The following is a 14370-nucleotide window of genomic DNA, read 5'->3' on the forward strand; positions in this document are numbered from 1 at the left end:
AAATACACATTACTTACTTACTTGCTTACTGAGTACATAATACATACACACATGTTGGTATTTGTGGTTTATGAGGAGATGACTGTCCATAGACTTAATGTATTTTTTATACAGTTTATACAAACGTATTATTACAGTGCATCTGGAAAGTATTTATAGCACTTAACTTTTTCCAAATTATTATGTTACGACCTTATTCCAAAATGGATTAAATTAATTTATTTCCTCAAAATTTTACACAAAATACCCCATAATGACAATATGAAAAAAGATTTTTTGAAATTGTTGCAAATTTAATAAAAATAAAAAAACTTAAAATCGCATGTACATAATTATTCACAGCCTTTGCTCAATACATTGTTGATGCACCTTTGGCAGAAATTACAGCCTCAAGTCTTTTTGAATATGATGCCACAAGCTTGGCACACCTGTCTGGAAAATTTTGCCCATTCCTCTTTGCAGTACCTCTCAAGCTCTATCAGGTTGAAAGGGAAGTGACGATGTACAGCCATTTTCAGATATTCAATAAGATTTAGGTCTGGGCTCTAGCTGTAGCTGGGCTCTAGCTCCCAGTCTGAGGTCAAGAGCACTTTGAAGCATGTTTTCATTCAGGATGTCTTTGTACATTGCTGCATTTTTCTTTCCCTCTATCCTGACTAGTCTTTCAGTTCATGCTGCTGATAAACATCCCCACATCATGATGTTGCCACCACCATGCTTCACTGTAGAGAAGGTATTAGTCTGGTGGTAGGCGGTACCTGGTTTTCTCCAAACGTAACGCCTGGCATTCACTCCAAAGTGTTAAATTTTAGTCTCATCAGACTAGAGAATTCTGTTTCTTATGGTCTGAGAGTCCTTCAGAAGCCTTTTGGCAAATTCCAGATGGGAAGTGGCTTCTGTCTGGCCACCATACAGGCCTGATTGGTGGATTGCTGCCCAGTTGTTTGTCCTTCTGTAAGGTTCTCCTCTCTCCACAGAAGAAAGCTGGAGCTCAGACAGAGGCATCATTGGGTTATTGATCACCTCCCTGACTAAGGCCTTTCACCCCCAGTCACTCAGCTTATGGCCCGTTTCCACTGAGTGGTACGGTACGGTACGGTTCGGTTTGGTACGCTTTAATGGCCGTTTCCATTGTCAAAAGGCATACCGAACCAAACCGTACCATACCACTTTTTCGGCACCCTTTCGAAAGGGTCCCAAACACAACAAAAGGTACCAAAAGGCGGAGGTAGACACGCAACTGAACGCTATTGATTTAAAGATACGTCATTTGCTTACGCAACAAGCCAGAATGTAAACAAAGGACCCGCCATGTTTGAAATGCACAGCGAGAGATTACTTGCACTCGCCGCACGTCTATATCTGAAATAACTAACTTTTTGAGCTGATGATAATAACTTGGCTTGATTATTGACAAGCTTTGGAAACCCGATCCTGTGAGAAGCTGACAAACACGAGAATGACACATTCAGAAAGAAAAGGACAAACGCAAGAGTGGAGTGCAGAAAAAAATGGAAAGCCAAGGAGCACGTTATTTCTTCAGCAGACGTGAACAAACTGCCTTGTTTTAATTTTTATCATGACCTTTTGGACTAATATGAACTGGGAATGATGGAATGACTCTCTAATAAAGGCTACATGTGCTGCTGAAGATTACAGACACAGATGAGAGGTTTTCACTGAGTGTAGGCTATACTTTGTGTTGTTTTGGACCTAATTAAGGACGAAATGTATGGTGTGTGTACTTTTTCTGTAGTTGGTAACATGTGGAGGACTTTAAGGGTCTGTATGTGTTCATATATGTTCATTTATTTATTTAAAATTACAGTTACAGTAGGCTATTTCGCACTGTCATTGATCTGCAGTTATAATCAACTAAAGTTAGTAATAAACATTTATACAAAAGTATTTATGTGTGTATAACGTCTGTTTTGTAAGAAGTGCTTTTCATATCATGTGAGCGACCTGTGCTGCTTTATTGTAGACATTTTCTCGAGCGAGCATGAAGTCGACTGAAACTGTCATACACCACCCCCACCAAAAGGGTACCCTTGCTAGTGGAAACACAAGCCTGATAAAGGTGACCCGTACCGACCCGAACCGTACCAAACTGTACCAGTCAGTGGAAAGGAGCCATTAGATGGCTGGCCAGCTCTAGAAAGAGTCCTGGTGGTTCCAAACAGGGGGGGTGGCCCGGTGGCTAGAGCCACTGCCCCTCTGCCCATGTACAGGCCCTGTAAGGGTCTGTGCACGGGCCTCTAAACATTTTCCACTTATGGGAGATGGAGGCCACTGTGCTCATTGGAACTTTTAGAGAAGCAGAAATTTTTCTGTAACCTGGGGACAGCCTTGTACCTCGAGACAGTCCTGTCTCGGAGGTCTACAGACAATTCCTTTGTCTTCATGTCTGGTTTGTGCTTTGACATGCACTGTGTAAGAATCAGCTCTTTGGTTTAAATCATGTTTAAACTTTGGGGATTCGAATCAAAGATTCGAACATGATTCACATAGAATTATTTAAAGCTTACACTTAACTTAAGTATCTGTCCAGCAAATAGAACGTTTAGTGTAAAGCAATCCTGTATTATATTATTACGTGGCCAACAATAACAATATAAAAACAGTATCTAATTATTTAATAAGCAAGGTAGCAGTATCTGAAGCTGAGGCATTAACTTACAAAGCACACAACACACCAAACACGAATCTTAAAACGAAACAAAAGTTTGTTGCTACTCTATAACACAAAGTACTAATCTACGAAAAACAAACAAATGCACATACATACACACACGCACACGCAGTTTTAGGAGAGTTTTGACTGAGTGGATTTAACTTCTAGCCTTTGCTAAGTTCTAAGCATTCCAACCCGAGAGAAACCATAAAAGCAGAGAATTTCGCTATTCTTTACTACTTAAATATAATTCACACCAATTTCAGCAATGGATAGAAACCTTGTTTGTGCTACTTGCGTTCTGATGGAATTTTGGTTTCCTCGACTGGTCCAAAGGGAAATCCCGGCGAAGCTGATTGGTCAGCGTAGCAAATTCAGTGACGTGATGGAATTCCCTTGTCGGTGAAGAGGGGTTTCCTTAGTCGGTTGCTAGGGATACAGATGTTGGACGAGGCGGCGTTCAAAGTCCTTCCTGGATTCCTGTAGTTATGATGAGTTTCAGAGTTTGGATGTTTTGACCCGATGGCTCGTTGTTGCACAAGCAGATCGGGGGTCGAGCCGGCAGCAAGTGAAGGTCGCGGTCTGCTCCGTGATGTAACGAGGCTTCCGGCGAGGCGATGTAACGCCACGGCACAAGAAGAGCGACGTCCGGGCAGCAACGGCGGTGACGACTGGCAAAGATGACCGGCAAAAGACGACGACGAAATTTCCTAGTTCAAAGTTTTATAGGCTTTGGTAGAGGCTGGGTCTACACAATACTTGTCCAATCAGAGAAGGTGCGGGGTGGAGTCACACCCCAATTCCGCCCTCTAGAAGGCCAGGTTGACACCTGGTGTGGGTGCTGCTTTGATAGCATAGTGGTTAAAATAAAGTCTCATAACATGGACACTTTTCATAGTATGGTTTCTTCATATAAACCAATGCATTTGAAATGTTCCTAGCTTTCAATCAATACCAAACATGAAGTATATCACAAACATTCTGTAGATTTCATTTGTCACTGAGGGCTATTACTCAATGACTATCCATAACAGTTTTGTTAAACACATGGAACATGTACACACAAAAACCTACAGAAACATGAAGCAAACATACATTACTCAAATAAACACAGTTTTACTGTATGTCCATTTAAGATTTGGAAGCTCGTGATCGCTTCTTTGTGAGCCTAGAATGCGTATTCCTCTCAGACGTGGGTCGCAGGCGTGAAACAAAAGGAACTTTAAAGGGTCACGAAACACCAAAACACATTTTTTGAGCTATTGACAGTCGTATATGTGTCCCACACTGCTAAAAACACTATTAGGACACCTATATTTCACTAAAAAGTGTAAATTGGTTGTTTTTGCGTTATTTCAAGCAAATTCGTACTTCCTGTTTGAAACGAATTTTTGAAGCTGCGTCACGGTCATGACATAATAGCGTGTATTCCAGCGTGCAGACTGGGCGTCTGTGCCAGAGTGTGCCTTATTACGTCTTACAGTGTGATGCATTAATGCATGAGTAAGCCTTGGTTCAAACCAATCAGCGCGCTCTATTGTGCAACTTCATTAATATTCATTAGTGTCACCGTCTTTACACCACAGAGACGCCACGTAGTGTTGGCAAAACAAGCGTGAAGTGTTGCTTTTAAATTTTGCTGCAGTTAAGTTTCGTTTTCATTTTCTCTCTGTGAGAGCTCAGACTCACGTGTGGATTAACAGTGTACGCGACGCGCGACAACAATAACTTACGTGTCTAAGGGGGATTATTGTTTACCTGAGAGCTGTTCTCATCTGCAAACGCTGAGATCCGGATTCCGGATGTAGTCTTCTCTTCAGACGCGGCTCTAGTTGCTGGTGATTGTCCTGTCTCTACAGATTTGGTAAGTGAGCGACCAGTGCTCTTTGTTTATTCAGTTTGTTCGTTTCGAATTAAGTTAACTATTGCACTGAGGGCAAACATGTTAGCACCGCATTTTGTGACCGGAATAACACACGCGGCTTTCTGACGTTACCTGCCGTGTGCGTCTAAGTTTCCGGGAAATGCGGAGTTTTTTTTCTGTCATTCGCCATGCGGTATCAAACATTGCATGAAAAATACACGCTTAGAGCAGATCCTCGAATCAAATATCGCGTTTGTCGCGAGGGGCATGAATGAATTCCCTGAATGAAAGAGCCAAACTGCAGTTAAAGTCCACCATTTAATAATTTGGCAAATAATTCGACTACAGATGTCCGTGTAGGTAAAACACCATCTCTTTCTCCTGTGTGTGTATTTTGACTGAAACTCGCGCGTGCCCAAATAGACACTCCCACACCCTCCCACTTTAGTTCCTCCGACACTCCCCCCTAAACAGAGCTGGACACCCCCACTTTTCTGACTTTTTCCAAAGTGGAGGTGTGAAAACACCCTGCTGAAACGAGGGGGTTTCATGGCCCTTTAAGAAACCGGTTTGGTGGGTTTTGGATTGTAGAGCCTCTTATTGTTTTAAGGTGTAAAAATTAATTAGCACGCAGTTGTGATCGCGACTGGCAAGTCATACTGTGGATTGCCTTGAAAATGAAATCAAAGCTCAGACATGTAGGCACCAACCAATCTTTTAAGAAAAATATGGTCTGTAATTTGTTCGGTTCTGGAACGATCCGTTGACTCCCTACAACTGTCAACCCTGTAACCTTATATAGACAGGTGTATGCCTTTTCAAATCATGCCCAATCATCTGAATTTACCACAGGGGAACTCTATGCTATCCCTGCTGAAACATCTCAAGAATGATCAGTGGAAACAGAATGTACCTGAGATCCATTTCGAGCTTCACGGCAAAGGCTGTGAAAACTTATGTACATGTGATTTCAGGTTTTTTATTTTTACTACATTTGCAGCAATTTAAAAAAATAAATATATTTTTCCACATTTTCATTGTGGGCTTTTGTGTGTAGAATTTTGAAGAAATAAATAAATGTAATAAATTTTGGAATAAGGCTGTAATATAAAACATTTTGAAAAAAAAGTGAATTGCTATGAATACTTTCAGGATAAACCCAACCCCCACAGCAAACCTGTGGCAACATTTGAATGTTAAATGTTGATATGATTTTTAAGCATTTTGAATTACAAGGACATAAAGCATGTCCTTATAAGCCACATCAATACTGTTGACTTGTTGACAAAATGTTGACAAGAGCAAGTGATGGGTTTGGTTCCGTAACTTCGAAGACAGAGGAAAACACCAGAAAATAAGAAGAAAAACAAAGTGTAAATCCACAATGTGAAGTTCAAGAAGAAAATTGCTGGAGTGTGGGAGAACAGGTGGTCCACATTGTTAAATAAGACAGTACAATGGATGTGGTAGAGGTGTGTGCTTGTCTGACATGGGTTGATTCTTTCTGCCTTCTTTCTGTATTGGTATTTAAGATTCTTGTGGTAAGTGAGAACTTTAAACTGTTAACAGTTCTCAGATATTGAATGGCAACTTAAAATTTCTTGTTTCCTGTTTTGCTTGTTGAAGTCAGAGAACAGAGACTTGGGACTGGATCCAAGAAGATTAGTTATGGGACTGCTGATGAAATTGTAACTGTTGTTACTACCTCTCCTCTATTTAATCAGAGTCTTGACAACATGGAGATGATAAATAAACAAAACTTTGCTTGTTGGTAGCAAAGTGAGCTTCTTTTTTCTACTAGCTTTTTTCAACAAAAAGTGTAAGTCACATAAACTTAAGTTCGCCACTGAATGAGTCATCATGTTTATGCCGTTAATGCTTGTGTTTTCCCCCGCTTTAACGCACTATCTATAGTTATATCAGGCTGATATAGTCTGTACATAATATGCCTTGAAAACTAACTGCAGAATAAACAGCTAAATGCAGTATAGGAGCTATGCCAGTTCTCTTAATCTCTCATATCCAATTTTGGTTGAGACAATTTGTCAGAAAAAAACACAGCCTGTGCTCAACCTTTCCTTATCCATCTTAAGTCTTTCTTAAATTCTCTCTTTATCAGTTAGTCAACATTCTTTTAATATTAAACTGTCTGGCCTGTTGCCAGCTTAATAAAAGGGGTGGTTATTTTTTTTCTGAAAAAACTGAACCTTTTTGCAGTTATTCACCTGATTTTTCTATTTAATTATGAGGTATAAATATTGCATTTTAGTGACAGTTTAAGAACAATTTTTTTGCTGAATTATTTTATTGGATGGAAAGACCAAAGTGACAGACGAGTCCCCACATAATCCTGTGGGCTAGACTAAACACTCGCCGGTGACCTACTCACATCTATCATACCTTGGAAATTTTGATGCGCTCCACACAGATGAGTGGGCTTGACAAATTACCTGTAGGACTCACTTTCTCATCTCTGCATGCACAACACTTTTTTTTAACACTCCATCTTTTTGAAAATATCTTGCAATTCTAGGGTTTTAATCATAAACTTGCTGTGCAATGCAGTGCTAGTCGTAACAGTCGTATTTTTTATTTTTATTTTTTTTTGTGCTAGTTTCAGTCTGGCACAGATATCATTTTCCAACCCAAGCTCATTCTGATTACATACCCTTATATACATTTCTGGAGATTGTGAAATACGTCCCAGGAGCTAGTTTTTTTTTTTTTTTTTTGCAGTTTTGTCTTTGCAAATCTGCCAGAGGCCAATGTGTATGCTTTTTCAGATCTAAAATTTCTTTCGCAAGTGCCATTCTGCCTGCTGTTCTTGCGTAAATCCACCAGAGACCACTGTCGATTGACTGACTGACTGACTGACTGACTGACTGACTGACTGACTGACTGAGAAGGGTCTGGATGCAGACATGATGCAGTCTCAGACTGGTGCAATCTCAGCCAGACATGAGCATTCAGAGTGATGCAATCTCAGGTGGACATGCGCAACCAGACAGCACTCAGCCGCACAAGCACATGCGGGCTCGCTTTCACTCTCTGTGAGACTGATGCTTCTGGTACGGACACTCGTGCTGTAAGTATATTCCAATTGCGATGTCAATAGATGTGTTTTTTTTAGTTATTAGGTGAATGTTATTACAGACGATCGTGATATGTATCTGATATATCCTGCACAAAGGCCCCTCGATGTCATCCGTGTGTTTTGAGATAAAGTAAACAGTTTAGCAACCGCTAGCTTGTTTACAGTAAATTCATTTTTTTATGAGATTAAAGGGTAACATTTACAGGAAGGTTGCATTAGATAGTGTCCATACATTAGTTAACACAAACTTACCGTGAAAAACACATATGTAAAGCGTTAATTAATCTTTACTAATGTTAAATAAACATATGCATCAGTTAACAAGTTTCTCATTGTTGTATTGTATCTCTTTACATAAACAGCTTAACATAAAAAGCTAATGTTTACTTTCACAGACTAATATATTTGTTCTTTGGTTAAATGACATCACTAAGCAATAAACAACACATTTATTCATTAATACTAAAACATTGTTAATGTAAACTTAATGCAATGTAATATGTTACTTAATGCAGTTAACATGAACAAATAATGAACAGTAGCTCAAGTTCAACACTTTACAATCTTCATCTGACATGTTATTAATGTTTGTAGACTCTTTTCTAACATGATTGATCACTAGCAAAGCATTAGTTAAGGGAATTAGGAACCTTATTGTAAAATGAACACTACTTCAACGTGTTACATCTGTAACCTCTATGCTGATTTACCACTAACCCAACACTATAACTCATGTGTTACTAACATCTATGGGTTTATTACAAAGCAGTAATTAATGATTTTACTGTGTAAAACCATTTACAGATCTTTGTCAGATCCTTTACTACATTACATATGTAACCCAGGTTACCAGTGGGTAGTACACAGCAATAGAGCTAATAGAAATACCCTTATAAACATGAGAAAAAAAAACATTGTCAGAATACTTGATTAAATAATATATATTAAAATTATTTATTTATATAAATAATTTATAATAGAGTATTATACAGCATTCAAGGGAATAGTGCTTTAGAATGACATCACCGTGCCTTCTATAGCAGCAGATCAGCTTTACAAACGATAACAAATCTCTCTTGTCTGTTTGCTTGTGTTTACTGTTGCTATGGTGATTCAATGTTCGCAAGGGAATGCAGAGATGAAAGTTGTTACATTAATAACAATGGAAAACTATTATTTTTTATATCTTTTAATGTTTTAAATGCGTATTAACTGTGAAAATTGACCAATAATAAGATGCTGAAATGATTTCTATCATATATTTTTAATGAAGGATTGAGAGAAAAACAAGATTTGTATCTGTGAAATCTGCACACGAGTGCCACCTGGAGTTTTCCTGGTTTTTCGCTTTGATTTTGAATGATTTCCTTGGCTAGTTCGTGTTTTTTTTATTTTTTATTTTTTATTATAACATGATTTAAACTAGTGTCAAAAATGTGTTTCATTAATTAACCATTTGTTTGGTCTAGTAAAAACACAGTATTGTACACAGTATCATACAAGTGATTGTATAAAGTTTAAGTAAGATAGTTTAAGTAAAATGCTGTCATTTGTAAAAAGAAAATGCCAAATAGGAGAGAGAAATAGGAAAAAACACACACTGTTAACCCTTGCTGTAGATTATGCAGTAAATAACTGTAAAATAGCCAGTGTTTTGCTGTAATAAAAGGAAACAGTATTTTACTGTAAAAGGAGCAGGATTTGTATGAAATTTTGAAGTGCAAAGAATAAATTACAGTAATTTACTTTATGTATCCATTACAGATAGTTACTGTGATAATAAATTGTAAATTACTGCTCAACCATTATTACCCCATGTACTCTGATGCTTTATGTTGTGTATGGTCAGTATTGAGGAGAAAGTGAGACAATGCATTGATGATAAGCTAAATTTTTCTGCAGACATCTTTGTCTTTTCTTTGGTTCCTTTTATGTTTTTAACATTGAGTATCAGGAGTCAACCAATGTCAATGTCACAGAGCTAATTAAAAGGTAAAGATATCGACGAGATGCATTTAAAGGCAAAAATATTCACACAGAGCAACCAAATTATCACAACCATTTTTATAACTTTGTTTACTTTTCTATAATTAATCTAATTTACCTAGTTTAGCCTATAGTTAAGCTTTTAAATTGCACTTTAAGCTGAATATTAGTATTTTGCTAAATAACTAGTAAAAATGTGTTATTTAAAAAATATCTTAAACAGCACGTACATACATTTTTGCAGAGACTCAATTAATTTGTCTGGAAAACTTCAAATGAAGTAGGTAAAAGTGGCATTAACAGTATAGTATAAAGGCTTTCCTAAATAAATGTATTAATCAGGTTATTTTATTTATTTATTTATTTTTATTACTACAGGTTTGGAACAACATGAGGATCAGATTATTTATTAATATTATTATTTATTTATTTATTTATTTATTTTTTGCTTTGGATGAAGTTTTTATATTTTTATTGTTTTTATTCAATGATATGTGCATGATTGTGATAAATGTAGGCAGTTCCTTTGAAGGGCCGCAGTCCAGCAGAATTTAGTTCCAGCCCTGCTTTAACACAATACCTTTAGATTTAGTTTGATCAGGTGTGTTTAATTAGTATAACTGCACTGTTACTCTGTAGATTGTGTAGTAAATAACTGTAAAAAAAACAATGATTTAGGCACCACCACACACTCCCACAGGCTGTCCGTCTTATTCTAAACACAAAGGTGTTAGAAAGAGTTTTCAGAAAATGCCGGCCCTTTAAGGGAGCCAGGTGTTTGATTTGTTTACTGCTGAGTGTGCTCTATGCTATGTCCATCAATTCAGATGTAGAGTCTGTTATGTTTTAGGCTTTAAATAAGAATCTACAATGAGTAAGTAAAATGTGTTCAAATGTTTTTGAGGGTTTCTAAAATAAGGCTGTGTTTTAAGTTATACTGTTGTTATCTTGAACTGTGTACTTGAAAGCTACATTGTTAGCTAGTAAGCCTCTCCTCATATAACTTCTTACATTACTTTTGTTTAAGTACAGTATATGTATTTATTAAATATTGCATACTGCCATAATGTACAGATGCTAACAGTTGTATGTATCTTTCTGGCAACTAAGCCAAAATTAAATTCCATTATCTCAGTAAGGTAACATGTGCACATCATTACAGGGAATCACAAAAACATGATACACATAGCCATCCACACACAAAAGCTCCCCTGTCCGGTCCCAGGTTGTGAGTTTGTTGCAAAAGTATTTTTCAGAGCAGTGTTTCCACCTATGAATTTATATTAGAAACAATAAAAAAGTTTGTTGTCATGAGATAATTATAATAGTAAAAGATTTTATCCTTTGGTTTTTCATTGTTGCCAACTTTATTTTTGTTTTCTACAATTAATTTAAACTTTTTATTGAGATTTGACACAGTTTTTAATTATTTAAAACTTTAAAATTTAAAATATTTATTTTGTGTTTTTTGCTGTTCAGTTTTAATTTTTTTTTGCATGGTCAGCATTGAGGAGAGAGTAACACATTTCACTGCAGCACTTTGTGTGTGTGTGTGTGTTTATTGGATATGTGATTGTGATAAATGTTGGCAGTTGCTTTAAAAGTATTACTAATACCAGGGGTTCTTAATCCTGTTCCTGGAGATCTACCTTCCTGCAGATTTTAGTTGCTATCCATATCAAACACACCTAAACCAATTAATTAGGACCTGAACACCACTTGATAATTACAGGCAGGTGTGTTTGATATGGGTAGCAACTGAAATCTGCAGGAACGTAGATCTCCAGGAACAGGATTAAGCACCCCTGCTATATACCATGGGGGTCAAACTCCAAGTTCCTGGAGAACTGCAGCGCAGCAGAGTTTAGAATCCACCCTGCTTCAACATTACCTGTAGAATTCTAACAAGCCTTAATTAGTTTGATCAGGTGTGTTTAATTAGAGTTACAGCTTAAAGTCCCGGTCACACTACACTTTTCTCCCTATAGATTTCCATTCACACGCATGTGAGTACTGCAGACCTGGAATGATAGCTCACGAGACAAATTTCATAATTCGCAGCATTGGAAAGTTCAAGCTTGGAGAACGCTGAATGCGAAATCACATCATGTGATTGCTTGAGACCAATCAAAGATCAAAACATGACCTCTCTGGCTTGCTTTTTCAATTTCTAATTATTTTGTTTAATTCCACTACTCGCTTTGTTTAATTCCACTTCGCAGTGCAGAATATTGCATGCTTAAACATTAGTGTGACCGCAGCCTTACTGTGCAGACCTGTAATATGTAAGACAATATTTATATCTGCTGATTTTTTTAATTTTGTTAAACATTTTCTGTTATTTATTTGTTTGGTGCCAAAACAATAAAATGAATTTGTCTGAAAAAATGTTATGCCTTCTATTTTTAAATAACAGCTAAGAATACTGATTAATTTTAGTAACACTACAATAACTATATATGACATACTATTAATGTGTATGCAGTATAATGCTGTGATTTGTAACACTACAATACAGTAATTAACTCTACACAGTTTCCAGTTAGTTACCACTGCTGCTCTATTACAGTAATTAACTGGCAACACTGTTGCCAGCTACTCACTGTATTGGTTCAGTTACAGTAAATAACTGGCAACACTGTTGCCAGCCACTCACTGTAATGGTTCAGTTACAGTAGAAAACTGGCAACACTGTTGCCAGCCACTCACTGTAATGGTTCAGTTACAGTAATTAACTGGCAACACTGTTGCCAGTTACTTACTGTAACCGAACTTTTACAGTGAGTAGCTGGCAACAGTGTTGCCAGTATTCTACTGTAAAAAACCCCGGTAAGGTCTAACAGTGCAGAAATTCAGCAGAGAGAAGCATATACATGGTTATTTACTGTTGCTGTTTATTTATAAATGTGTTAAGCTGAGATAATGCATACACTGTAAAATGCTAATGGTTTCTTTGGCCTTGTGTTTTTAAGGCAAGTTTTTTTTCCTTTGTTTTGTTTGTTTGTGCATCTTCTTGCATCGATAGAACATCGGTGAGATGTTCTATTGACGTCAGTTGCTGAATGTGATTTGCTCTGGATTCGAATTAATTGAAGTGTGAACTCTTTTATGGATTTGGATTGTCTCAACTTCCATTGTGCATGCCTAATTGTGGAGTTGGACTGGCAAGCCTCCCATTAAGTGGATTCTTTGGATACACCTGTTGGAAAGATACAAAGTAAAACCTATTCAGCGTCATGGTGGGAGTGCACATTTACAACACACTCACAAGTGCAACATCCTGGATCTCTGGAACTGAATTTGCAACCTAGTTGTTTTACAAAAAAAAAAAAAAAAAAAATCTTTTTGAAAGTTTATCACCTGTACTGGACTTTTGGGATATTTTGAAATGTTTTAAGTGAATGTTTTATTTTCATTTTTATTTTATTTGTACATTGTTTCTTTTTAGTGTTTATTCGTTGCAACTTTTTAAGCTTTATAGAGAGAAGTTAATTGGTTTAAGAAGGGAAATCTTGATTATATGTTGAATGATAAAACAATTTTAATATTGTATTATTAACTTACACTTATAAACCTTTAACATAGTATTGTTATTAGTATATTAGTATTACATTATTGTTATAATAGTAACCTAAACATAATATTAGCCCTTAACAATAGAAAAACAGAAAAATAATATAATATTAACTTACCTTATTAGTGATACAGCCATAAAACCCTTTGAAGAAAGAGAAGTGTTATTAGAGAGTGTAAATAAGATTGAGGTCATTAGATAAGTGTGAAAAAAGCCAAGAATTTGTTTTATTTTTTTAGTTATTTTTTTTATTTTATATTTCTGTAAAAATTTACAATACAATCTTTTATTATTTTTACCTCTGTGTCCGAGTCCTTCACTGTTGTTGTATCTTCTCTCTCTTTGGATGAATTTAGACTTCTGAGCATCTGGTCCATTGATTAACAGCTTATAATACATTTGTATATCGAGGGTTACACATAACAGGGAGAACATTGCCAGATTTTAAAATAAAAATTAGCAGAAATTAAAGAAAAAAAATAAGAACAAGAGCTATGTGAAATTTATATCATTAAAGAGTTTACATATGTTAGTAACACATAATGTTGGAGTGATGTACACATTACAATAAAGTTTTTGATTCCTTTAAAAGATGGTTTGTTACTGATAAACCATGCTAGTAACGAGTTTACAAATGCTTGTAACAGTTTATTAATGTTAAAGTAGTGTATAAGGTACTAAAAGAATCCTAATTCCCTTATTTATGCTTTGTTAGTTATAAACTGAGTTGGTAAAGAGTCCACAAACATGAATAACATGCAAAGTGAACATTGTGTAGCATTGAATTTGGATCATTGTTCATTATTTGTTCATGTTAACTAATGCAGTAACTAACATATTACAATGTTAATAAGTTTAGATTAACCAAGATTCACTACTACTGAATAAACATGTTGTTTATTGTTTAGTCATGTTATCTATCCCACAAACAAGTACATAAGTGTAAGTAAACATTAATTAAGCTGTTAATATAAAGGGATACATTAAAATATCCCTTTAAGAGTAGTCTATGTTAATATTAAAAAGCTTATCTAATATAACAAGTTTTTCATAATTTGTTATCTTAATTCATTTGTTTAGAGACAATTATGAAAACCATGAATATTTTACTAGCTCTGTTTTGAGGTGTTGATTTGAAAAGTAACTGGGCAGTTTGCTGGTGACCTGCTTTATATAAT

General features: G+C 36.2%; 2 long non-coding RNA genes across 2 annotated transcripts; both read left to right on the plus strand.

The window, feature by feature from the left end:
* The first annotated feature begins 1278 nt into the window (after nt 1-1278).
* On the plus strand, nt 1279-5933 carry LOC147837850 (uncharacterized). The gene is made up of 3 exons (XR_015526633.1): nt 1279-1704; nt 3355-3903; nt 5101-5933. It is a non-coding gene; the product is annotated as an uncharacterized LOC147837850 (long non-coding RNA).
* A 2779-nt stretch (nt 5934-8712) lies between these two features.
* Nucleotides 8713-13490, plus strand: LOC147830903 (uncharacterized). The gene is made up of 2 exons (XR_015526615.1): nt 8713-9011; nt 12596-13490. It is a non-coding gene; the product is annotated as an uncharacterized LOC147830903 (long non-coding RNA).
* Nucleotides 13491-14370: the final 880 nt, after the last annotated feature.

Source organism: Danio rerio, chromosome 25 (genome assembly GCF_052040795.2).
Source record: "Danio rerio strain M-AB ecotype USA chromosome 25, GRCz13ab, whole genome shotgun sequence".
In the NCBI taxonomy this organism is placed as follows: domain Eukaryota; kingdom Metazoa; phylum Chordata; class Actinopteri; order Cypriniformes; family Danionidae; genus Danio; species Danio rerio.